Source organism: Rousettus aegyptiacus, unplaced genomic scaffold (assembly GCF_014176215.1).
Source record: "Rousettus aegyptiacus isolate mRouAeg1 unplaced genomic scaffold, mRouAeg1.p scaffold_m13_p_4, whole genome shotgun sequence".
Lineage (NCBI taxonomy): Eukaryota > Metazoa > Chordata > Mammalia > Chiroptera > Pteropodidae > Rousettus > Rousettus aegyptiacus.
In genome coordinates, this window is record NW_023416307.1 from 109,357,463 (window position 1) to 109,384,825 (window position 27,363).

A 27,363-nucleotide genomic window follows, 5' to 3' on the forward strand; every position below is an offset into this window, starting at 1 on the left:
TTTATCTAGTTGACAAGAAATCCAAATGAATCTCTATTAGAACAGCCAAGAGTGAAAATGTACTACTCAGACACAGGAAGGCTAGAAGCAGCTGGTAGTAGACAACTACATCCATTTTATTCTGTTTAAAATGAAGGACACAACTGGTGATGGTAGTTTTGGGTGGACGTAGGACAGTCTTTCTGGGGCTGCTGGAAGATTATTCTATGCCATTATCGGGAGGGTATATTTTTCTCTTCTCTTTCCCTGTTTTTAAGGGACTTGTAATGAACTCACTATTAGAATGAAGTTGTAGATACTTGCTAGCAAGTTGTGTACAAATGAGCTTTGGCTTCGCCGATCCATCCCAATTTCACTGATGTCTTCGTTATCCTTATCCTATCTGCTCAGGAAACATGAAATATCTCATTGGGAAGAGAGATGCAATTCTTGGGCATATAGGGTATTTGTTGTTGTTGTTTTTCTGAATATTACTTCCTGTTTGCAAGGAAGAGAAGTAAACAGTTTTACCAGGGAAAATGCATGTTTTGAGTCTGTAGGCTTCAGGGAAGACAAGAGAGGAGAATTTTGCTAGGCAGCTTTCCTGGTCTCAGGTGGGAACATCTGCCTGTTTCTTGGTGGCAGATTTGGTTTAAGACCAAAACAAATAGCTCATTTTTCTGTGGATTCTGACCCCTGGGGTGAAAAAAAAAGAACTAAGCTAGTCCAACTGCAACTGCTGGGAAGTCATTGTTCTCTCCAGCCCTGGGGAGCCTCAAATAATTAGCTGTGCAAAGAGCAAGTTGGTATCAGAATTCCCCTCTAGGGTTTTCTGTGTCCAGCCAAACAAAGCCGGCTGAGCTGAGAGACAAATAAACTCTGTGGAAGAGAATGAGCGCCAAGTCTTCTTTCTCCTTCTTTGCTTCAGTTCTGAACCTTGTCTCTTCTAATCCCTCCAGGCCCCTCATCATTTGTAGCCAGAGGGAGTTTTCTCTTAATTAGAGAAGCCAGGGGGCCACTCTCAGGTGGAAGGCTGTGCAGTGTTTTGGGATTTGTGAGAGCTCTGGAGGAGCAGGTTGCCCTGTGAGATCTCACTTCCTCCCAGATTTTCTGATATTTTTAGAGAGAAGCCAGAAATCTGGGCCTTTGAGTGGAGTCACCCAATTTAAAAATCTTCCCAACATGTTTTATTTTGTTTATTAACAACATGCAAGCCAAAACACACACATGCACACACACACACAAGTTTCGTACTTCTGAGCTAGACTAAATTTAATAGACGTGCAGATTGTGTCTATCTTGTAACTGTATCCTCAGGACCTAGCACAGTGCTTCCCAAATAATAGAAACTCCGTATCTCTTGACTGACATCAGTAGGATATTCGCACTTGCTGATAGTTTCTTGATATTAATAACAATAATGAAATGCAACAATAAAGGTATCAACTACTTTTTATTAAGCACATATTAAGTGTTTTCCATAAAATTTAATCTGCATCCTGACTTTAGAAGCTGCGTATTTTTATTATTCCCATTTTGAAAACAGAAAGATCAGAGCATTAAAAAAGATGACGCAAGCCAGTTGCTTAGCTAATGAGCAGATTCTGACTGCAGTTGTGTTACTGGCAATCAGGTGTCTGTGTGGTGGGAGCCAGGAGCTTGGTCCTTGGATTCCCCACAAAAGATTTGCATGGTGGTCCCACCCTCAGAGAAGAAAGACAGATAAGGAAAAGTAGCAAACAGAAGTGATTTTATTAAGTAAAGCAGGCGAGTAAAGTGCACTTGTTAGAAAGTCCCAGCACAGCTTGATAAAAAAGTGAGTGCACTGAGAAATTGGGGTTCTGAGTTTTACAGGCCATAGTTTCTTTGTTGTCCTTCTGTCCCTTCTACCTCAAATGGTGCAAATTCCCTAGCCCTCCTTCAGACCCTACTACTTCAAGCTGGGGCATGGTAGCACCCGCCCATAGATGGAAAGTCATACTGTGGTGGGGACTTTTAGGTTCATGCTTGGTTAACTAATTTTGCCCATACCAGGGGAGCACCCCCCAGAGTAATGGTTGTTTGCAGTTAACTGACCTGGGGTGGGGGTGAAAGATATGTCTGGGTTAGTAAAGCGTGAAGAAGGTAGATCACTCGCCTGCCTGTTTGAGGCTTCTGACCTTGTAGGAATGAGGGAGGCTCCAGAAGCCTGTCAGGCACTTGGATGTATATATTCTGCTGAGCTGGTCTCGGGGCCTCTTTAACCCTTCATTGTACCCCTCCCTCCAACTCATATCTACCTATCTACCTACCCTGTCAGTTGCATTGTCTCCAAAGCCAGTATTCTGTAATCCTTGTGCAGAGAAGTCTGCTCTGCTGGTTATGGTTGGAGGGAGCCAGAATGAGCCCTTTGAAGAGGAGACACCAAGCACGGTGTATTGTCTGTCTTCCAAGTTTAGCTTCCTGGGCAGACATTCGAAAGGGCCAGTATGGTAGGTGGGAATTCTTCTGCACGACGTTTATTTTCTCCTCTAGCTCTGAGCTGTGGAACTGCTCCTAGTTTCCCACCACCATCTCTTTATGGGGAATTATTCTGTAGGGGACTTTGATAAGTTGTGGTTGTCATGGTATCCTATTGTTTGGTATCCTTAAGTGATATGAAATAGTCTATATCAGGCATTTTTTTTCCGGGACTCAGGGGCACTCTGAACTGAGGTTCACAGAGTCATTGTTTGCCTTCCTTAACTAAAAGCAAGAGTGATGACTCACCATCAGCTTAGGGTATAATTAAACCCATGGCTCCTAAAAGCAGATCGCTGTGTTACAGCCTGCTGGTCACAAAACACATTTTTCTTGTGGCGCAAATACTTTATTACAGGTATTGAAATGTTAAAGCATTAGTCTACAAGAAACACAAAAGCCTAATTTAACAAAGTGGGGTAGCTCTCCACAATAGTTACCATTTAATGGACTTAGGTATGTTAATGGTTTGAGCTGCTGGGGATACTTTAATCAGGAGAAATGGGCAACAGGAATGAAGAATATAGGCCTTCAGAAAAACTAAATTATATGCTCATGCCCTGCTTTCTACATGGGCTACTTCTTAATGTCCCTTTTGATATTTTTTTTCAGGCTATCATTGTGATTTGAAACCCTCTTACTCTATAGTAAATTGTTCTCTAATAGAGGAAAGTTTTGCAAACTAGACTATTGGTTTTGAGAAGTAGAGAGCAGCTTTTTAAGGAAATCCACAGTAATCATTATCATAGCCCCACTTCCTAAGGCATCATTTAAGGATTTTGTGCTTATCCTCTCTTTCGGTCTTTCCCAAAACTTTGTGAGGTGGACATTCTTATCCTTATTCTTATAGAATGAGAAAACATGCTCAGAGAAGCAAAGTGACTTGCCTGTAAGTATATAGTATCAGTGCCTGGCTATTGTTTCTAGTACCATCAGAATATCTTGGGAAGCTTTTTAACAGTATAACTTCTCATTAGCCTGTAGCCTAATGTTTCAACCACAGGGAAGCTTAGGAATCTACATTTTTAAAAGTTCCTCGGGACACTGTGATGTATGGTTAAGACTTGGAAAAAATTACCATACATTACACTGTACATCACAGCACATATTTTGAAATAAATCAAAGTACTAATTCAATTTGGAGATTTCAGTGGTTGTTTTTGTTTTGTTTTGTTTTTTCCTTGTTTCAAGCTCTCTCCACTTTTGCCTTGGGGACTACAGGAAAGGCTCTTAAAAGGAGGTGGTAACATTTTGCTAGGTCCTAATGAATGGATAAAGAAGTGGAATGGAAACGACATTGAGTCAAAGTGATCCACAGGTAGAAGTCACAGAGCTGCTACAGGATTGAAGTGCCTGGGAATGGTACAAATTCAATACATCCGGACAGATGGAGGCAGATGTACCATGTATGTTGTCAGCCGAGTCCAAGTGGAGACTGTCTTGGGAGGTCCCACTGGCAAAACAACAGACTTCATTTTAGTTTTCATCTCACTGGCCAGTTTCCTCAATGGTCTGTTTCAGGGCATCCGTAGCTGTGTGATTCTGCCTGACCACTTGCTGCAAGATGATCAGGCAAGGTGCCGACAGCTCAGATAGGGTTCATGTCTTCAAGTGCCTTAAACTCAGTTGCAATAGGATTAGAAATGACAGTGGATATAAAATAACTTGCTACAATGCAGTGGTTACTAAAATACGGGTTTGAGGTAAAATTAGGAACTCTTTAACTATTTTAAGGAGTTGGCTATAAACCAGAAGTTTTTCCCCCTAGTATGCTCCTGCAAAAGTATGTGGATCCTTGACCAAGGTCTGTTTACTTTCTGTGTAAAAACAAGTGCCTTTGATAGTTTAGGCCTAACAATTAGTCTTTTCTCACCAATTTCTGGCTACCAAATAAATATGTCCAAGGCATTCCTTCTGAAATAATTTTGATTAGATGTTCCAGTCTTAACTAAAGTGGGAAGTGTAGTGTTTTTATCATGGTAATGTGGTGGTGGGCTCCACACTCTGGAGCCATTGTGCCAATTTTTTGGAATTCTCTGTTCTTTGCCTCCAGATACAATGAGTCACTTGCTTGTTACTCCTAGGAGGTGGTTGATGAATACTAAATTTATCAACACAACCCCAAATGGCCATTAAGCACTATTTCTATTCATTTTCCAGGGTTCTGAGGGTTTAAATTGCCTTTAGTTCTATTTACATGTTAAAGAAAACTAGAGCTTGATGGTAAAGAGGGAAAAACATTTTATTTTGGAACTGTTGCAATAAGGAAAAAGAAATCTGGGTACAGAATTGGGGGTCAATTCTGAATAAAGCATGGACAGGTAGGGATTTATAGTCAAGGAGCAGACTGGAGGTCAGTGGATGGGAAATTACTAAATGGGTAGGGTAATTCTTACAAAAATGGCCTAAAAGGATCCTTACTGACTGTCGGCCAAGGTGATCATATACGAAGGGTTGGGGAAGAGGAACTTAATCAGATATTGAGGATAATCGGATATTGATAGCTGTTCTCCCTTGTGCCCCCAAACTGATTTAGCAAGATTCTTACTGTGAATGGGCCATGCAGACCCCACAAAGATAGAAGCCAAGGGCAAGACCTAGAGATGTCAGAGGAGCCTGACTAAAGCTTGATCAAGGAGAGAGTCTTCATCATAAGAACTGGCTTTAAAAATACAATCATGGGGGAAGAAAGGAATTGGGAGTTTTTAGTTTTACAAGATGACAATAGTTCTAGAAATGCATGGTGGTGCTGGTTGCACTGCAATGTGAATGTTCTTAATACCACTGAATTGGACACTTAAAAATGGTTAAAATGATGAATTCTATATTATGTATATTTTACTATTTAAAAAAAAAACAGTCAGTCCATAATAAAATGAGAGGCAACAATATCAACAACAATGATAAGAGCTATTGTTCTCCCAGTTTTCACTTTGTGACAAACATTGTGCTAACCACTGTACAATGATTTCGAGGATTGAGGAGTTAATGGATTGTCTAGGGTTACAGAGCAAGTAGGTGGCAGTCTCATTCCAGAGTTCTCTGTCTTGGCTTCTGGTCAGGCTCATCAGACAGTCCCTACCTTCCGATAAACAACTGCAGCAAACAACTAAAATGAGTTAAAATGAGTCAGAAATTCACCTTATCAAATGATAGCAACTGTGGTATGTACGCTAATCTTTTAACAGCAAAGATGTATGCTCTGACTTCTTGCCTTACAGTTTAACTGTCTGATCACACAGAAGGACGTTCTGCTACTTATTGGAAAGATAGTTAAATATTCCCCTCTCTTTGATGAAGAACTGTGGAAATGCCACCTTTCATTTAGACTGTGAGCTCCTCAGGGGTGGAGACAGTCTCTTCCCATTCATCTTTCTCTTCTTAAAAAAATTATAGTTGACATATAACCTTATATTAGTTTCCGGTGTACAACATAATGATTTGACATTCATATACCTTACAAAGGGATCACCACAAGTGTAGTAGCCATCTGGCACCATACAAGGTTATTATGACATTAGCGACTATATTCTCTGTGCCATACATTATGCCCCTACGACTTATTTATTTTATAACCAGAAATTTATACACCTTAATCTCTTTACCTTTTTCTCCCATTCTCCATTCCCTTTCCTTCTGGCAACCATCAGTTTGTTCTCTCTAAGATTCTGTGTCTATTTTTCTTGTTCATTTGTTTTGTTTTATTTTCGATTCCTCAAATGAGTGAAATCATATGGCATTTGTCTTTTTGTATTTGTCTGAATTATTTCACCTAGCATGATTCCCTCTAGGTCCATCCATTTTGCCACAAATGGCAAGATTTTATTCTTTTCTATGGCTGAATAGGGTTTTATTGTATATATGTACCACATTTTGTTTATCCATTCGTCCATTGTTGTGCACTTACGTTGTTTCTATATCTTGGCTATTGCAAATAATGCCGTGATGAACATAGAGGTGCATATATCTTTTTGAATTAGTGTTTTCATTTTCTTTGCATAAATACCCAGAAGTGAAATTGCTAGATTATATGGTAGTTCTAGTTTTAATTTTTCAAAGAAACTATATGCTGTTTTCTGTAATGGCTGCACCAATTTACAGTCCCACCAACAGCATGTTTGGCTTCCCTTTCCTCTGCATCCTAACCAACACTTGTTATTTATTGACTTTTTGACCATAGCCTTTCTGACAGGTGTGAGGTGATATCTCATTGTGGTTTTGATTTGCATTTTCCTTTGATTAGTACTGTTGAGCATCTTTTCATGTGCTTGTTGCCCATCTGTATGTTCTCTTTTGAGAAATGTTATTCAGGTCCTCTGCCCATTTCTTAATGAGATTATTTTTTTTTTGATGTTGGATTGTATGAGTTCTTTATATATTGTGACTCCCATTACTTGAAAATATCTTCTTTTATTTAGCATTCATCTTTCTACTTGGCATATACTCAATAAAAATTTTGTCAAAATGAACTTCCAGGGATGGTGAAAATATTAGTATAAGATTTTCTAATAATTAACAGAGCATTGTGTCATTAAATGGTGCATTAACTTATCTCCTGGAACCTAAGTTCTGGAAGGTACATTAGAGGTGATTCTCAACCAGGAATGATTTTGCCCCCAGGAGACATTTGCATTGTCTGGAGATGTTTCTGGTTGTCATAACTGAGAGTGGGGTATGCTACATCCATTCAGTAGAGGCTGGGGATGCTGGAAACATCTGAAGGGTAGTAAAAAATGCCATGCCAAAATATGCTGCTCTGGCATAAGAATTATTTTGAGCTGATTATTTTGAGAAACTGCAGACCCTGAAGAAGCTCTGAAAACAGAGTGGAAGTAACCCCTTTGTAAAGGAAATTTACATTACACAGAGGGGCTGTACCAGGAAGACAGCAGTTACCAGAGAAAAGTTTCTCACCTGAGAGACTTAGCTGCATGGCAGGGCAACTTGTGTTTACTGAACCTATCTGCTTCTCACAATCCTGTGAATGGCCTACCCCACTTTGAAGCCCCAGACCCTTTTCCCTTTCCTAAGCTCAGTCAGAATGGTGTATAAACCTCAGTGGTTTGGCTACCTTTTGAGTCTCTTAACTCTATGGGGTTTCTGGACATAATTAAAATGTTTTGTTTTTTTTCTCTCTCTCCTGGTAATCTGACTTATGTCAGTTTAATTCTTACACCAGCTACAGAATCTAGAAGGTTTATACAATACAAAGGACATAATAAAATGAGAGGTTTATGCAATACAAAGGACAGCTCTCACAACAGAGTTTTCTGGATCTAAATGGCAGTGACGCTGAGGCTGAGAAACTCTGCTTTAGGGGTTTTATTCACTTATTCGTTCACTCATACATTATTTCACATGTGTGAACCAGTGTCTCAGAGAGAGTTCTTTAAATGCATGAAAGTGGCCTCTTCTAGCCTATTACTGTTTCCAATGCCATCTTTGTGGTCACGGTGAGCAGATCCTGCTGAGACTGATAGGACTCAGCGCAAGCCTGGTCCCTGGAGCTGATGGAGAGAGCAGTGATCTAAGACAGCTTGTTCAGGCTGCTGAAGGCCACTGGCCTTGGGCTCTATGAGCGCTTGCTGATTCTGCGGAGGCAGGCACCTTTTACCAGGCTTCCTGCAGATGCCACACTCATTGCTGGGCCAGTCCGTCTTCACTGAACTGTAACGCTATCTTGGCCACCCTGTTTTCACAGCACCCCTACAAGCCATATTACAGACTTTGTTGAAAGAATTATCATGTTCACACAGCACTGTATTTGCAGGAGGCTTAGGACTCTTTTCAGATTTGAGCATTGGCAGTTCTTACTGCGATCTGCTTTTCAACATACATCACTTCCTTCCCCTCTCTTTTTCCTCTCCTGGTCTAACTCCATGTTGCCCTCTGCTTATGGTCTGTCTCCATGTGCAGAGAACCCACAGCCGAGCATAACAGGTGCTACATAATTCTCAAGATGGTACATTTGATGGATTTTGATCAGGTGAGTGCAGTTTAATGCAAATGTTCCTTTAACCAAGGCTCGTAAACTTTGCCACTCAATCTTATGGTCCCAAATATTAGTTCAATTCTTATGGCTTTCCTTTGGGGTTAGGTTACAGGAAAATCAATAACACACAGCTACAAATACAGAAGGAAACTCTATACTTACACTCCATCACGATGTACCCCTGCTCCCACCCAGTATGATCTCGCACTTATCTTTTTTTTTTGTTTTTCTAGATTACTTTTTTCCCTTTTGTTACATTTAGTGCTTCACAACGCTGTGAAAAGCCACCCTGGCTCCTCCATCCATTAAGTGAGAAATACATATGAACAAATAGAAGAATTGCATCATATAATACAGCTGAAATACAATGTTATCATCATCCCACTCTGAGCATTTCTCAGGATGGTTTACGTCCTGGCAGTTAATCGTTTGCTATTGTTGGTGTGGAAACACAATGCCGTTAGCAACCCAGAATTCTCAGGCTTTCTGTTTAGATTGTCTACACGTAGGCTAGCCAGAATTTAGATATTTGTAAACGGAATTAGAACAATGGTCTTTTTTCACAATATAAAATTCAGATAAGTGTAACCGGTCATGGCCCAACTCTTGTTTATTAATTAAGGCTTTATAATATGGCATCATTTTTGGAGGCTGTGGCTTATGCAAAGAGGAATACTAATTACGTTCTGCATTTTTTTTTGTAATAATGGAGCCGCATTTTGGACAATGCAGTTTATCCAGACAATGCACTAATAAGGAGGCTCAGAATGTTTAATGGGAGACTGATACAGCTGTGAAAGAGTAGCATAAATAATATTACTGGCTAGTCTGGTGCAGAAGCAATATGTTACATGCTGTTAACCTCGAGAGATCTCCGAATAGCTTTTATGTGTGCCTGCTTGATATTTGTTGACCATATCTTGATAAAAAGGAAGTCAAGTGACCTAAAAAATCTATTTGGTAATTTTGTTTTGCCATTCTCTTAATACTTGCTGAGGCTTTAAAAACAGTAGGCCTTTGCATTTGTGGATTTTTTCCTTAGTTTTTTTCCCCAAGAATAGTTATTTTTATAATTATCATTATGAATTTCTTATAATGGCCATTGTTAGGATCAGAATAGACTACCATTTCTTTCCACTAACATACTTTTTTTTTTTGAGATATAATTCATGTACCATAATATTAACCCTTTTTAAAACACACAATTAGGTTTTAGTATATTTGTAAAGTTGTGTAACCATCACAGCTTTCTAGTTCCAGAATATTTTCATCACCCTTAAAAGAAACCCTGTACCTATCGCAATCATTATCCATCCTCCCCTTCTCCTAGCTCCAGGCAATGACTACTCTATTTTCTGTCTCTATAGGTTTGTCTATTCTGGAAATTTCATATAAATCGAATCACACAGTATTGTGGTCTTTCGCGATTGGCTTCTTTCACTTAGAATAATATTTTCAAAGTTCATCCATATTGTAGAGTGTATCCATGCCTCATTTCTTTGTATTGCTAAAAACAAAAGAATTATGTAATCCATGCATTACATGGATATACTACATTTTGTTTATTCACCACTAGATGGACATTTAGGTTGTTTCCACATTTTAACTATCATGAATAATGTTGCTTGGAACTTTTGTATAGAAATTTTTGTTTGCACTTATAAATACATTTTTACCTCGGGGGTATATACTTAGGAGTAGAATTGCTGGGTCATATGGCAACTCTATGTTTAACTTTTGATGAAATGCCAGGCTGTTTTTCAGAGTACCACTTTACATTCCCATCAGCAGTGTATGAGGTTTCAAATTTCTCCACATCTTAGGAAATACTTGTTATTGCCTATCTTTTTTATTATAGCCATCCTAGTGGGTGTGATTTACATTTCCCTGTTGGCTAATAATGTTGAACATCTTTTCATATATTTATTGGCCATTTGTATATATTTTTTGTGGGCTACCATTTTAAACCCCTATTTTATGAACAAAATAAAGACATGGAAGAACTGAGACTTATTGGGTTCATTACTTAAGAAATAGCCCATCAGTACTGGAATTTAAGCTTTCTAACTCATTGATGCAAAAGCTGAGAGGTTCAACACCTAATAATGAAATAAGCTATTAGCTATTTGCATTTAGTTATAACACTTTTATTTTGCAAATGATAGAATCTCGGCTCTAATTGTGATTTAATGAAAGTAAGGGGGTTTTGGCTTACCTAGCCGAAAAGTTTAGACTTGTTTTGCCTTCAGGGATGGCTGGGTCCAGTTGCTCAAAGATAGCATCAGAAATCTGTTTCTCTCATCTCTTAGTTCCGTTTCCATCAGGTTGGTGTTAAGCATAGGCAGTGTCTCTGTGGTGACTAGATGGCCACCAAAGGCTCATAGTTTATATTTTACCAGCTTAGACTGCCAGTAGGATTTATTTATTTTTTTTTAAATACACTTCTTTACCAATAATTCCAGTCTAAATTTCAAGATTGAATATTACTCAAGTAGTATTAAATTGGCTTGAATCAATGATTTGCTTTTTGAATCATTCATCAAATGAAATATACTGATTGGTCATCTGCCCACACTTGGTGGTAGAGTGCAAAGTTAGCTCCATCTACGCCATTTGCTCTGAGAGTTGGAAAGTGAAGGTTCCCCAGAGGACAGTCAGAATACTAATACCAGCATAATAAGGAATGCATGCTAGGGCAAACAGAACTCATAGATGTTCACCATGATACTCAGTCTTTTCATTGGACCTTGATTTATCATTTACTGATTTCTTGTTGTCTGTGGATTTGGCTTAAAGGGCTCAGAGTTTCTGAAAAGTAATTTCTGGTTTCTTATAATGAAATATTAATTGATTAATTTCTATTTTTCTCCCTTGTATTGAGAGATCATTTATTTTAATAAATGCTAATAACATTCTTGTAGCTTTTCATAGTAATTCATGATGCTAGCCATTTTGTGTCTGAGTTGTTGCAAATTGCTTTGTTCCAATGTTTGAGAAATGAAACGTCCTCTTCAAAGTAAGTATAAACGTAGCTATTTATTTATTTAAATTATAAGTCCCTATGAAGTCATTTACTATTTCTATATTTCAGTATGTTTTACAAGGCACAACAAAAGCCATCTCATCATATAGTAAATCTTTCATACAGAATTAAAATTTAATGAGGAAGGTAAATCTGGCATAGTCACTAAAGTAGAAATACATTTTTCTTCTCAGCTCTTACTTAACTCTTCAACTTTAGATACCTATCTTTCCCCATTCTAAGTCACCTAGCTTCTAAAATATAGAGAAGTCAATAAGAAGCAGCATTTATGTATTGTTCTCTCACTTTTTTTTTTTTTTTTGGACTGTAAAATTGACATGTACCTTGTCAATATGATAAGGTTTTCCACTCACATACCAACTGTATTTCTTAGATGAGGTCCATGCTATTTTAAAAGTTTCTAAAGTTTCATTCAGGCTTAGCAGAAAAAAAATGCTGTGATCAATTAATGATGTCTGTCACAGGCCCAGGACATGAAAGAGATGGCACTTGTCATGTTTTCCCTTTCTACTTACATCTTAAAACTAAGTTCTAACACTGAATGTTTGCAGGATTGGGACAGTGGCCTAGATGATTCAGATCAACAGATGGTTCTTCTTTCATTGCCCAGATGGTTCTTCTTTCATTGCCCAGATAAGCTCTTTTGCCTTGCTTGTCCTGCTGCTGTTTGAATTGTCGAGGTTGCCTTAACTATGGAGACCTGACTTAGATGGTCTATTTTGATCCAAAAGTGTACCAAATATACAATAAAAACTTCTAGCCTAGTGAAATTAAACAAATAAACTGTTTATTTGTCCAAAGTATACATCTAATGCCTGCAGGGTATATAACACTGCAAAATCCTTGGGCGAAAGAAGGGGCGAAGGTGCTAGAAGGCAGGGTCCTCAGTTTCCAAGATTTGTAGTCTGAGTGTAATTAGAAAAGAGGTTGGAGGGCTCACAAATGGAGCCCAAAATGTACATACATAGGCTGAAGGAACAAAACATTATCATAGAGTAATCCAGGTAAGGTTATGTGGAGGAATTATCTTCCTGAGCAAAGTCTTAAAGGAAATGATGAGCATGGTTTGGTGGAAAGGATGGGTAGTTGGGGTGGCTTCTAGTGGTGAAAAGATTAAAAGCTACTCATTGTAAGATGGCATAACTCAGAGTTCTTAATCTATCAGCTCTCTGGCAAAAACAAACAAAAAACAGATGTCTACTACACTAGAATATAAAAATAGAATATATTGGAAAAGTGAAAGATTTCATGTAGATATTAGAAAACAATAGAAAATCTGGGAATTTCATATAAAATGCAGGGTTTTTTTACTTTTATATAAAAACTAGATCTCACAGCAATTAGCCTAAATTCCTAGTAGGCAACAACTGGCTGGAGCTGAATGGCAATTGTCATAGTCTCCACCTCTTCCTGAAGTCTCCTAACACTGAGCTCAACAGGCAATTGTGATATAGCATCATGCTTGCACTGTTGAGACCAGTTCTTTATACCTATGACTCTAGTAAAATTTGGAAAATGAAAAATAAATTTTGAGAAGTCTTTTACCAAAAAAAATGAGGAGGGAGATAGTGTGCTGAGTATGCAATTAAGGCATCTTTTTTTGTTTATAGCTAGATTATTTATTCATTTATTATTTATTTATTTATATTTCATCCTAGTGCAATAGGCATTTGAGTTTGCATTCCTCCTGGGAGAAGCAAAAATTAGCAGGTACAGTTTATCAAGAAAAGTATAGAGAGAATGGTAGAGAATTTCCATCTAGCTGGAATAGAAATCATTGTTTAATGAATTTTCATCTGCAAAGACTTTAGGGAAAGGCTTAAATGGCAAACTAAAGGACTTAGTTTGACCTGTCTGAAAAGGTGAGAATTTAGGGTCAGAAGTATTATTGATAGAAATGTTAATGAACATATAAAGAAAGGAGTTAATGTGAACTTGCCAAAAATGAAGTGACCAGAGTAATCTTCATTTTTTTTGATAGAGTTACTGGAGTAGAAGATAAAGTCAAGTTTGAGAAATAGTATATTTTAGCAATGTATATCTATCTCAAAGTGTTTTGTGGTCAAGACTGAGAAGTATGAGGTGGTCAATAGCACAACCATGAATTTAGAGCTGGTAGGAGAATTTTTAGGTTATCTATAGAATTTTAAAGGCTTGCCACAAGGTTTAAGCTCTGTAAAGGAAAGGAAATTGAGGCTTCTGTGTCTCTTTGGTTATGAACATAGTATGCCCCTTTCTATCATTTTCATTAGTCAAATGATTTGACCCAGGTTTCGATTTACAAAATAAATTTGGATAATATTTTAGTAATAAGATAATGTTCTTTGATCTCCTGGATGAGCTTTATTTTCTGGAGTCACATAGTAAGTTATCTTTGCTTTCCTATAATGAGACTTATGCCTCATTCACATTTTATGTTGATATAGTTTTCTGACCATGCAAACTATATAATAACATCACAGTAGAGTCACTATCTGCCTCTATTGCTGTTGGCTGGATTAGTCTTATCGTAATTACGTCTTTGCCATAGCGGCTCTGGCTTCTCTATCTCTTTCTTGTTTATCTCAGTTAAAATATATAAAAATGTATTAACAGTTTGATACACTGGATTCTCTAGAGGGCTGAGCCCTATATTAAATTGTGGTTTCCTAAATACAGGAAGAGAGTAGAGGGACTTGGAACATTTTTGATGCTGAGTTTTTATTATATTGTGAGCTTTCCTTCAGCACCTTAAGGATCCATCTTTCTCAATATGTGTAGAAGTGGGGAAACTGAAAGGGAAATTGTTTTCTGCATTCTCTATAATGGTTTTTATTTAAGAATGATAAAGCAATACTTGCTAAGCCCAGACCAGTTCTGCAACAGCCTGCTGAAAATCCCAGGGGAGATGCAGTGATGTTTCTGTGTCGGGAGGAAATAAACTTCAAAATGTTATTTGGTATATAAAGTTATTATAAGTATATTGGAGACAGTTTGCCTAGTGTAAAAAAGACTCAACTTGGAGTTGGTCTAGCCATGCTTAACCCTTATATGTCTAGTTGCTTCTATTCTGAAACATTAAAGAGACACTATTAAGAAGACATAGACTACAGAGTTCAAGGCCTTAGTCTACTTCTTATGTGGGTCAGTTAACCTAGCATCTCCTTTTCCTTCTGCACAAAATGAGATGAATACTAGTACTTACCTCATACCTTAGGATTAAATGAATTAGTTGCCTTTTTTCAGCTGCTTAGCTAGAGCATGATATAATGCGAGACTCAATAAATATCAGCTGTTATTACTGCGTTTATTATATTAATGATGCAGCTGATATAGGGAGAGTTAGACTTCAAGTGAGGAACCCTGGAATATCTGATATAAAGTGATTTTAACTTGGTAAATCAACTCACTTTTTTGTCCATATTTTCTCCACTGAAAACTCACCAGAATCTCCATACCAGATGTCCACATCTGAGAACAAAGTGAGTTAGTGAGAGCAAAAGTTTCAGACATCTGGGACAATGTTTCTAAGATTAAATTACTATACAGATTCAGTCTTTTCAAAGCTATTTTACTTGCATTTTGCCCTATAGACAAAGAGAAAGAATAGTTTTGAAAATTGATGCTATCTGTTATACTAATGCTTAATGAATTCCTGATTCTCAGATTGGAAGTAATTGACTTCATATCTGGATCTCTAATCCAGTTCTAATTGACTCATTTCATCAATCACCTAGTCACTAATGTAATTTTTGGAGTGTTGACAAAACCTTTTCAGCCATCAGATCAATCTTGAGTGATATCTTGAGTCGTAAGATTTCTCTATCCTACCTTGGGTTAGAAAAGGAGAAGAACTTTTGTTGTCAGCTCCCTGACCAGATATGGGAATGCCATTGACTAGTGCTAGATTTTTGGCTTGTTTATTTTGGGGTATTTTGCATATATGCTTATCTACTATTTGTTAGAAATCATTACCAGACATTTTTGGCCTCCACTTTTCAGTGCTGCTCCTTTCCTCAATTTATCATCCTTTTCCTGCTGGTTCTGTGACCTAAGGAATGCAAGATTGGAAGCCTCACTCTCAGTGTCATCATCTGCAAGATGGAGTTCTAGCTATTTCAAGACATTTGTGGGAAGTTATCAATCAGTCCAAGCACGTGAAGTGCTTATAAGTTAATGCATGTTAAATACAAGCATAGTGACTGACACATACTAATTACTAAATAGTTGCTAGTTATCATTAATAGTAGTGTATCAGTTAATAGTAGTACTAATCAACTAATAATAGTAGTGCTGCTTCCAAAAATAGCAGAATATTATAAATATTACTAATGTCAAGTGATATACCTAGATTAGTCATATACCTAGATTAGTTAGTCATATAACTAGATTCTATGTACTATCTGTTTAATAACTTGTTTAGCCAAAAATTATAGGAAGATATCTCTGGCAGTGATTCAAAGATGCCACATGACAATTTGGATATCCACGTACAAAATATGAAGGTGGTCCACTACCTTACACCATATACAAAAATTAATTCAAAAGGAATCAAAGACCTAAATGGAAGAAGTAAAACTATAAAACTCTTAAACAAAAACCTAGGCATAAATATTCAAGACCTTGGGTTAGGCAATGATTTCCTAGATATGATGCCAAAAGTATAGTAACGTAAGAAAAAATAGATCAGTTGGACATATGAAAATTGAAAACTTTCATGCTTCATGTGATACCATCAAGATTATAAAAAGATAACTTATATAATATAAGAAATTTTTTGCAAATCATATATTTGATAAGGGACTTGTATGGAAAATATGTAAAGAACTCATATCTCAATAACAAAAACATAAATAGCTCAATTAAAAAGGGGCTAAGATCTGAATAGACATTTATCCAGAAAAGATATACAAATGGAAAATAAGCCCATGAGAAGATCTTCAGAATTATTAGCCATCAGGGAAATGCAAATCAAAATCACACAAAGATACCACCTCACATGCACTAGGATGGTAATAATCAAAAGGACAGATACTAACAAGGGTTAGTAGGGCTGTGCAAAAATTGGAACTCTCATAGACTGCTCATGGGAAGTAAAACGGTGCAGTTGCTCTGGAAAACAGTTGGAAATTTCTTTAAAAGTTTAACATAAATGTGACCTAACAATTCCACTCTTAGATATCTATTCATGGGAAATGAATACATGTGTACACAAAAACTTGTACACAAATGTTCGCAACAGCATTATTCATAACAGCTCCAAAGTGTAAACGACCCAAATGTCCATCTACTGATGAATGGATAAATTAATTGTGGTATATCCATACAATGAGATATTATTCAGCAATGAAAAGGAATGAAGTACCAATAAAATGCTACAGGATAGGTTAACCTTGAAACATTATGCTAAATGAAAGAAGCCAGTCACAAAATACTACATAGTGTCTGATTCCATTCATATGAAATGTCCAGAATAGGCAAATTCATAGAGGCATAAAACAGCCTAGTGGTTGGCTTGGTGGGGGGTTGGGTGGGTGAGAAATGGATAGTGACTACTAACAGATATGGCTTTCTTTTTTGGGTGATGAAATTTTTTTAAGATTGTTAGTGGTGACGGTTATACGATGCCATTGAATTATACACTTTAGATGGATTAATTGTATGGTGTGTGCATTATATCTGAGAAAAAGCTGTTATAAAAACAAAAGAGATGCTGTAGAGCTTGTTTTCTGTGGATGAGACTTGAAGTATGCTAGAATAAATGCATCCTGGTCACTACTCAGTTCTGTGAGGACTGAGTTTACTTTAAGTTTTTGCTCTAAACTCTTTTCTAGAAATAGAGGCACAAAAAATATATTTGTTGATGAATGACTGTATTGATAGACCTCAATACTAACCTGTTTCCCCAATTTCCAGGAGAACTCACAGGATTCAGAAGTCATTTTACTTGGGATTATGGTTTACTATAGAAAGGATTCAAAGTAAAATCAGCATAGGAAAAAGGTGCATGGTGTGAGGTATGGAGAAAATCATGGTGCAAGCTTCTAAGAGTTCTCTTCCAGTGGGGTCACACAAGATATGCTTCATTCTTCCAGCAGTGAGCTGAGATATCAAGTATTATTTACCAAGGAAGCCCATTAGAGACTTTGCAGAAGGCTTCTGCCAGGGGCTGATCTGCTTAGCATCCCAAATTCCAGACTCTCAGATGGAAAGTAGGTGTTCGGCATAAACCATACTATTTGTACAAACAATTAAATCACAGTGGCCACTCCTATCATTGAGGGAAAATTTTATATCACTGTAGGGAACTGTTCTGTGTGTAGTCTACCTCAGGTTGGCTATGTTAACTCTTTTCTGCACAATGGATAGAAGGATGCCAGGTTCTAAATTTCCATGTGATCTCTTACAAGCCTATTTGTGCAAAAATATTAGGAGGAGGAATCGGTGTGTCCTGAGAAGAGTGTTGTCTTGCACACAACTGGCAGCTCAATGCATGCTCATCTCTAATAAAGAAATTCTAGAAGTTGGTCTGTGTTCTTATTTTTTTTTTCCTGGGTACCCACAAACAGGCGAATTAAGATCTTAGAGTAACAATTTCAATCAGGGTGATTCTGTCTCCCGGAGGACATTTGGCCATGTCTAGAGATATTTTCAGTTGCCTACACATTGCTAAAGACCTTACAATGTTGTGAAGGACAGCCCTTCACAACAAAGAATTACCTGGGCCAAAATGTCAACAATGCCAAAGTTGAGAAACTCTGCCCTAGAGTATATTCATAGGAGACATTAGAACCTAAGAAAATTACCTGTAAATCTATAGGGATAAGTAAGGCAATCAGGCAGTAACTCCATATATATATATATATTTTAACGCCTAGAGCACTTGATCTTCCTAGGTGGTCTCCCATGCAAGTACTAACCAGACCCGGCCCTGCTTAGCTTCTGAGATCAGATGAAATCAAGCACATTCAGGGTGGCATGGGCATAGACACTCCACACCTTTTATGTCCACCCTACTTACACTCCCCTTTTTCAGTTCTCAAGGCTGAAAATTATAAATTCTTCCTCTATTCCACTTGTACTGGAAAAGAATTACATGGGCAGAGAGAAGAAATCACCCTCTTCTCTGAATATAATAGCCTTGATTTTAGGGCTTCAGATCTTTTTGCCTTAGATAGGTTGCCCAATCACTGACTGAAGGAATGTGTGAGGATAGAACTACCAGCCTTCATATTTTCATTGTTGAATTCGTAATAGCTAAGAGTTGTCCTGACCATATCATCTATAAGCCCTGCCTATTTACCGCTGCTGTTTATGGCTTATTTTCTTCTTTGTCTTGTCATATCTTTCCACGTGGAAGCTAATGTGAATTTTGGTGCTCTCCAGTTCCAAACTGGTATGCTTAACACCATCAGACTGAATGAATTCGAACTATTAAGTGCAAAGTACATATTGCCGTGGAGCTTATTCCAGATGCATTATTGTTAGTTTAATTGTTATGGCTAATCATTGGTTGTGGTTTTTCTGGGTGCTTGAAATAATAATAATAATAATAATAATAATAATGATAATGATAATGATAATGATAATAATAACAACAACAACAACAAGGATCACAATACTTTTTTTTTATAGTGCCTTTCTTTTGAGGATCTTGAAAAGATTGCATCTTGGAACCACTTATTGTAAAGTTGTCATTATCTGTGTATTCTAATTTGGCTGAAGTTCGAGGAAGAATATGCCTCTGTATGATTTAAAAAGGCAAGAAATATTGATATTCATGAATCATGCTTTTTTTTTGGGGGGGGGGGCTATTTACCAGCATGGCGAAGCAGGAGGGATAGTATTTCCAGAGAGCAGTCCTGTGGTTTTGAAAACTATTCTTTTGTGTCCTTTGTGTTGACTTAGGATCAGTTCTGACTTTGTAGGTTTTCATTTTAAATGATGCTCAGATTGTTTGAGGCTTGTATTTTGTTTTGTCTGGCAAAGTAAGGCATTTTGGTTCTGTGTGTGTGTGTGTGCGTGTGTGTGTGTGTGAGTGTGTGTGTTAAGGCCTTAAAAGAGATAAAGGGTCTTTAGATACTCTTCACATCACATTTTGAAAAGTTCAAAATGAGTGAGAAACATAGTGTAATATGTCTGTACTTAAATATGTATTTACTCTCAGAGAAGGTTGGTTATTAGGAAAAGGAGGCCTGTTAAAGTACAGTTTGGTCTCTTGATGCTCCAAATACTTAAACAGAGAAGGAGACAGAAGGTATGTTAAAGCGGTTCCCAGCTCACTTATTTCTTGTCGCCTGGCTGATTACTCAGGAGGTCTAACCTTTTTTTAGCAGTTGAAATTAATTGCTCCCATAAAGCACTTGCTTCTACGAAACAATTATGACAGGTTTCTAATGGCATCCTGATGAGTTTTGTTAAATCAGCAGTTAACCCTAAGGACTAGGATCATCTTCACGTGTTACTGTACCTCCTCCCAGCAGTAGTTCAGGTAACATGGATTTCCCCAGAAAGGGTTCACTTTGGCTTCTGTGATACATGGAGAGTTTCCACCATCTGGCTGCTGTCAGAAAGCCCAAGGGAAATGAATTATTGGACTTTTGCCACATGGATTCCTATTGTTGTCTCTTTCTGTGGGAGAAGCAAGGCCATGGACTTATGCCATAAATAATGAGGGCTCTTCTTGTCACGCAGCATGTGTTCCTCTGGAAAGCTGGGAGAAATGGAGAGAAAAGGGTAAAACAGTCGTTTTATACCTGGGCTGCACATTAAAATCCTCTGTGGAATTAAGAAAAACCCTCAGGTGCCTGGGTTCCTCCTCCAGAGATTCTGATTTAATTGGTCTGGAGCAAAGCCTGGTATTGAGAGGTTTAAAAGTTTCGTGGGTGATTCTAATTATTAGCTACATTGAGCACTGCTTGGTGTCTAGTTTTTAACAGGGCAAATGTTCAAAATACATAGCAACTAGTTCAGCACTGTGCTCTTCCTCTCTACCAGGCACTGTGCGAAGTGCTTTATAGGTATTAATCCATTTGTTTGTTACAATAACTAAATAATTGAACATTCATTAATTCATACATTCATTTATTCAACAAATATTTATGGGGTGCAGGCAATAGACCAGACAGTGTGTGGGTTGTTGGGGAGGAGGATCAGAGAATATTTTTAGGGTCGATGATATTTGGTATGACATTTAAAGACTGAAGAGGAGTTAACCAGGCAAAGAGGAGAGGGAAGCGGCTTTCGCAGACTTACTGCGTTGGGAAGGAGGATGATTAATTTAAGGAACTGAAAGAAAAGCAGTGCTTCTAGGGCAGAGGAAGCTAGGGGAGCATGACAAAAGATAAGACATAGAGGTGGACAGGGCCGCTCCAGCAGAGGTTGTCCATCTGGTAAAGGGTGTTGGCCTTTATTTTGAAACCAGATGGAAGCTCTGATCTCATTTGCATATTGTAGACCATCTCACTGGTTGCTGTAGGGAAAACAGATAAGAGGAAAGCAAGAGTTGATGCATTGTAATAAATTGGGTGGCCTTTGAAGTCCATCTGGACAGAAATGAGAATGACTTGGACTAAGGTAAGGAGGGGAAAGAGAGAAGATGGGCATACATGAATGATATTTAGATGGCAAAATCCTTAGGAATTGGAAATGGATTCAAAGGGGCGAGAGAGGAAAATGACTACCATGTCCAATTTTACTATAGTTTACTATTATTACCCACCAGTTTCAGATGAGCTGTTGAGAAAGAGAGTAGTGCTTCTCAAATTTTAATGTGTGCAGGAATCACCTGAGGATGTTGTTAAAATGCAGATCGATTCAAGAGGTTTGCAATGGGGCCTGTGATTCTGCCTAATAAGCTCCACATGAGGCCGATGCTGCTGGCCCATAGAGGATTAAGAGCTTAGAGAAGTGAAATAACTTGCTCAGGGTGTGGTGAAGTTGAGCTTGACCTTTTAACCATGTCTGTCCACCTCTAAATCCCATGACCTTAATCATAAACTCTATGGCTCCTGAAGGATGGAGCATTGGAATAAAAAGTCAGTTGGAGACAGCCTGGGAAGGTTATGTACCTGGCTAAGAAATTTGGATTTTATCTGTAGGTAATTGGCAACCATTGGAAATGTGTAAGCAGAGAAGGGTCTAATCAGAAAGCTTATAGTACAGTTTCTGGATGTATTTCCTATGAGTATTTTGTTTGTTCTTTTTAGTAACCATTTGTTAGGTCAAAATGAAGTAAGGTTAAAAAAAGCAAAAAAAAAAAAGTACAGAGCTCTGCACTTTGTAAGTAGTAGGGATGGTTTATTAGAATCATCTACTCTGTAATGAGGGCAATAATTGGCTCTTATTTAGTGTTTCCTGCCCAATCATCCCAAGGCACTTTACTAATAAGCATTATCTTTCAGAGTTGAAGAAGCTGTTGGAGAGAGGCTAAGGGACTTGATATAGTGGCGCTGACTGCCGGCGCATGCCTTTGTCATTTTTGTAGCATCTGTATTCTTCTAACACAGTTCAGGTGCTTACCTGAAATTTGCCTTAACTTCTTGATCTATCTATATCAGTGTTTCCTGAATATGTCCCAGGGACTGCTAGCCTAATAAGAAACTAAATGAAAAATAAAGTGTCAAATGTTTGGAAAATGCTTCATGCTTTATCTCCTTCTTGGAAAGGTATAATGAATTTCAGCACGGAAGGTCTCTGAGAAGTAACACAGTAAACTAATTTGTTTAACTCTATAGCTAGTAGTTTTCCAAACTAATTTGACCTTAGAATTATCCCCAACTCTTTGTTCCCTCGCAATTCTTGATATTCCATTAAACAGTTGTTCTATCTGGTGGAGTTTATGAAATGTTTGTACTCACAGATATCTAGTCTTCGAATGCATAAATATCAGTTGCCTGGGCCTCTGCTCTTTCTTGAGTGACTGACAGATTTTGCATTTTGACATCTAGATCAACAGAACAGCCAGTTTTTACTTTGCTCTTACTTTAGCTAGATGCTCTTACCACTGTTAAAACTGCAAGTCTCTATTTCAGTGGTTAGTTGGGGAAAAAATCACTAATTTATCTGCATGTTTCACTGTTTTCTGGAAGGTTTGAGTTTTGCATTTGTTTCTTTTCTTTGTTTCCACATGTTTAATTATATTTTGGCAGCCGTAGAATCTTCCTTCCCACTCTGTTTCATGTAAAAGATCCCAGGAATAGGATTATTGCCAGATATGACATTTACATTGAGTCTTTTAAAATTCTTTTTGTTAAGTACTTAACATGAAACTTGAATGGTTTTTAAAAATCTGAGTTAATTTTGTAGTTTGAAAGGAACTAAGTTTGTTTTTTCACCTAAAGGGTCTAAGGATCTTTTCTTTTTTTTAAAATCAGACTATGCATAGTTTGCATTTATATGAAACCAGAAAATTCTGGCTAAATAAATTTCAAGATGTTGGTGGAATAACAAATAATGTTGAGATCCAATACTAAGAATGAAAACAAATGAAATAACAGAGGAGGAAATTTGGATTAAAATAAAATTTATTGTGTGTTTTAAAATATGAATTTATAGCTATCGAATAGACTGTCTAAATGATACCATAGTTTCCTGAGCAGTTAGTATGCCTGTTTTCTTCAATTTTCCTAAAACTGGTTTCTTATAGACAGCTGTAGCATCCTTAATCTAGAAAAATAGCTTCATATTTTGATAGGCAGCAGAATCAGCTATTAAGCTCCTTGAAAATACAGATGCTCAGGCTTCTACCCAAGAGATTCTGATTAGGCAGGTCTAGAATGGTACATAGAAATCTGTATTTTCAACCTCAAGGCAGAGAGTTCTGAGGCACAGTAAAGTTTGAGAACAACTTTTCTAGGATACTCTCTCAAGTTCTGGTATATGAAAGAGTCACACAATTTGTTAAAAATGCAAATATCAAGCGATAACTTTCCTTCAACTACTGGATACCTTTGTGCAAGCTGTGCAGTGCGCAGCCTGTACTGGTGTCTGGGTGGCCCTGCCTCACCCTCAGATATTCTGCTTTAATAGGCACATGGTGGATTTTAGGAACGTCTTATGCAAGTGATTTAAGATTCATATTTTGAGACTCATTGCTATAGACATGTGATTCAAAATAGGTAGATTCTATGGATGGTCTACTAAATGAGGCCATAAGCTACCCATTCAGATAAACATCCAGACAGATTAATTTAGGTTGGCCATGCCTTTCTTACCAGAGAGGTCCCATGTGGCTGTGCAGAGTTGTCACTTTCAAGCTGCAGAGAGACCACACTTTCCAAATATCTTCTTGTACATCTTTGCTGTAGATAAGTCACAGCATTCCTCATGCTGCTGCTGGGTCTGGAGCCAAAAGAAGCATAGGGTTTTTGCCTGTGAGTTGGTTGAGTAGGTTCTCTTTGGCCTTGACCCCATGGAAGACTCATTGCTGCTGCACACGTGAGTGTGATCCTGCAATAGGACCAAATGGCTTTCAGTACTAAGGACAAGTAGTGAACATTGCAGGAAAGTGTGGATCTGCCACCTGACACTCATGAATTAACATGCCCAGGGACGAGCTATAGAGTGATAATGAGAACTTTTTCTTTGTCTCCAACAAATTGTTTTTTGTCAGACCCAGGTTTTGAGCCTAGAACGGCAATTCTCAAAGTGTGGCTCATGAACCCCTGAGGATCTCTGAGAGCATTTCAGGGCATCAGCAAGGTCAAAACTGTATCATTATAATACTAAATTGTTACTTGGTTTTTTGGCTTTTTTACTGTGATTACATTTGCACTGATGGTGGGTAAAACAGTAGCATGAATCAAGCACTGTAGAATGAATCAAGGGTGTGGCACCAAACTGTACTATTGTTCTTTTATTCTTTACCACCATGACTTATGGTTAAAAAAAGAAAGCTAGTTTCATTTTAAAAATCCTTGGCGAAACAGTAAAAATTATTAATTTAATTAATCTTTGCCTCTCAAGTACATATCTATTTTATAGGAAGCAAGTTTAAAGAACTGCTGCACATGCTGAAGTAGTATAGTTATTTGAGAAAAGCACTTGTACGACTTTCACTTGTGAGCTGAACTAGTCACTTTTATATGGAACACCATTTTTTTACTTGCGAGAATGATGGACAGATGAAATATGGTTATTTAGTCTTCCATATTTGACAGACATTTTCTCAAACATGCATAAACTGAGCCTGTCACTTTAAGTAAACCATTGGACAGTATTTGTTGCCAATGACAAAATTCAAGCTTTCAAGCAAAAATTAGAATTTTGGAAAACTTGTATCTGCCACCATGAGCTTGACAGCTTCCCAATACTTAAGGACTTTTCTGATGAGATTGATGGTGATATTAAAGAATGTGATTTTTAAAAATATTATATAATGAAATGTGTCAACATTTGGGAGATATGCATAATTCAGTGAGCCAGTATTTGCTGCTAGAACAATGCATGCTTTTATAAAATTTTGCATGGGGAAAGTATCCATTTAAAATGTGACAGAAACCATGGATTTTTACTTAACAGAGCACTAAAAGTTTATTGATGCAGTTTCAGATTCTAAACTGCTACTGACTATTAAAGAAACTACCATTTGTCAAGTTTTGATGCAGTGTCCAGAAAAAATTATTTACACTTACGTGGAAGGCTATTAAAATACTCCTCCTGGATTTTTTTTGGCCTACTTCAACCAAAAAATATATCATGACACAATGCAGATATGAGAATCCATTGGTCTTCTATTAAATGAAACATTAAAAAGATTTTCAAAACTGTAAGACAATGCCACTCTTCTCACTCGTTCTTTAATTTCTAACATGGAAAATACCCATATATGTAACCTACATAAGCAAAAGCAGTTGGGGGCCTTTAACAATTTTTAAGAGTGTGAATGTGTTTTGAGGCCAAAATGTTTGAGAACTGTTGGCCTAAACAAACACTTACTAAAGATATTCCACAGAATGCTCTCCCTTGAGATACTCTACAGAAACCCAACAGGCAAAAACAAAAGGCAACATAAAGCAAGAAGAATTTAGTAGTTAAATAAGTTTAGAAATGCTGCTAGCTACTACTGCCCCTTTTAGAGATTCACAGTTTGCAACAGCACATTAACGGTTCAACTTGAACTTTGTTCTGCTCTCACTCTTTCTAAACTCATTTGATGGTGACAATATCTTTCCATGGAATAAGCTTTGGGAAATATTGTTCCCTTGCCAACAATAAGTGTTACCATTTTAAGTATTTTTCATTATGTTAGGTTAAAAAGTGGTATGTCATTATTCATTGGCTTCTAAAATCTGGAGTTTAAGGGTCAGTCATGTTTTCTTTTAGAACAGCCTCCAGATAGTAAATTCTCTACCCATGCCACCAGGGAGGTGAGGTTTGGCAACTACAAAATGTTGCACTATTTTCTGGATTTTCAGTTATATAAACTCGGTTGTTTGTCGGGCTTCAAAAGACAGGCAAACGAATGTAAACCTATGATGGTAAAAATGTGTTCATGGGTCTTACAGATTAATGCACTTGAGAAGAGGATCTTTGCTCTAGGACAGAAGGCAATTAAATCAGCTGTTAATTAATTAAAAGGTTGTGCCTTTGCTTGAAATGAATGTCCTTTTGGTAGGACCTGATTTGTTCTTTTTGAGTTAATGGTTACGCAGTCATACATACTATCTGATTTGGTTTCCTCAGAGGAATTACCCATTATTAAGACTATATAAATAACCAGGGTCAGTTCTATCACCACATATATTTCTCCTGGTAAATGATGATCCACTGGAATTCTAGTCTAGGAATTGGTTTGTCAATTGCAATTCTTTTGTTGCTAGGACAAAATTATTCTTGAAAGTAAATCTTGCTAGTAGCTGTATTTCCACTTCTATAAATCTATCCTAAGGAATAAACAGAATGCAATTTTAAAATGTATTTATAGAGATGTTCTCTGTAACATTACTTATAATAACTCAAATCGAAAACAACTGAAATGCTGACACGTATGGAAATAATGAAAAACAATATTATATTTACATAACAAAATGCTATATAGACATTAAAAAGTTTGGTTTTAACACTATTTAAAAATGTGGAACAATGTCCCCAAACTAATATCAGTGAATAGAGTAGGATAAAAAAACATCATGGTATGTTGTCAGATTGTTTTCTAGAAAGGTGGTTCCAGTTTAGCTTCCCACCAGCATATTTGGGCATGCTTCTTTCTCTGTACTCTTCCCAACAATGAGTGTTACTTTAAATAATTTTTTTTCCAATTTGATCAGGTAAAAATTATATGTCATTCTTATGTTAAGGAGATATTGAACATGGAAAACAAAGAGCAGTAATTGGCATTTCCAGACAAGACTTTACTAATTGCTGTCTTGTGGGCAGAACTTAGTGCTATCCTGACTACAGATGAGGTAACTCTGATTATTGACATCTGAAATCTCCCAGGGCCTGGAAGAAAGTTCTAGAGACCAGAGAGGTAATTCGAGTCAAATTTAAAGTAATCAAGAAAATTCTACTGTAGTCAAATTTAGCTGTTTATAATTATAATAGGATAGATTAAATAAATACTATGTTAAGATAATCTCCAGCCATGTGTAAAATACTCATATAAACATTTAAGGAGACTTAGAGGCAGAGAAAGCCTGTCAGTCTTCTGTGTATCAGAGGCTTTGCCATTATAAAGTTATAGTAGATCATAGAATTATCTGTCAAGTGATTAAAATTGTCATTACAGTTTCCAGTTTTTATATCCTTATATCATGTATGCGAAAAATTTGCAGAATGCCTGTGGGCTTTTTGGAAGCACTAAAGGGACTTGTTGTCTGTTTCCATTCCCTGCTACTCGCACAGATGTGCCAGTCATGCCTACAGAAAT

General features: G+C 37.3%; 1 protein-coding gene and 1 pseudogene across 2 annotated transcripts in view; one reads left to right on the plus strand and one right to left on the minus strand.

Annotated features, from left to right (window-relative positions):
* Window positions 1-27,363, plus strand: part of FHIT (fragile histidine triad diadenosine triphosphatase) — a 1,278,128-nt gene that overhangs the window by 382,263 nt on the left and 868,502 nt on the right. The window lies entirely within an intron of this gene.
* Window positions 18,364-18,482, minus strand: LOC118601876 (annotated as a pseudogene).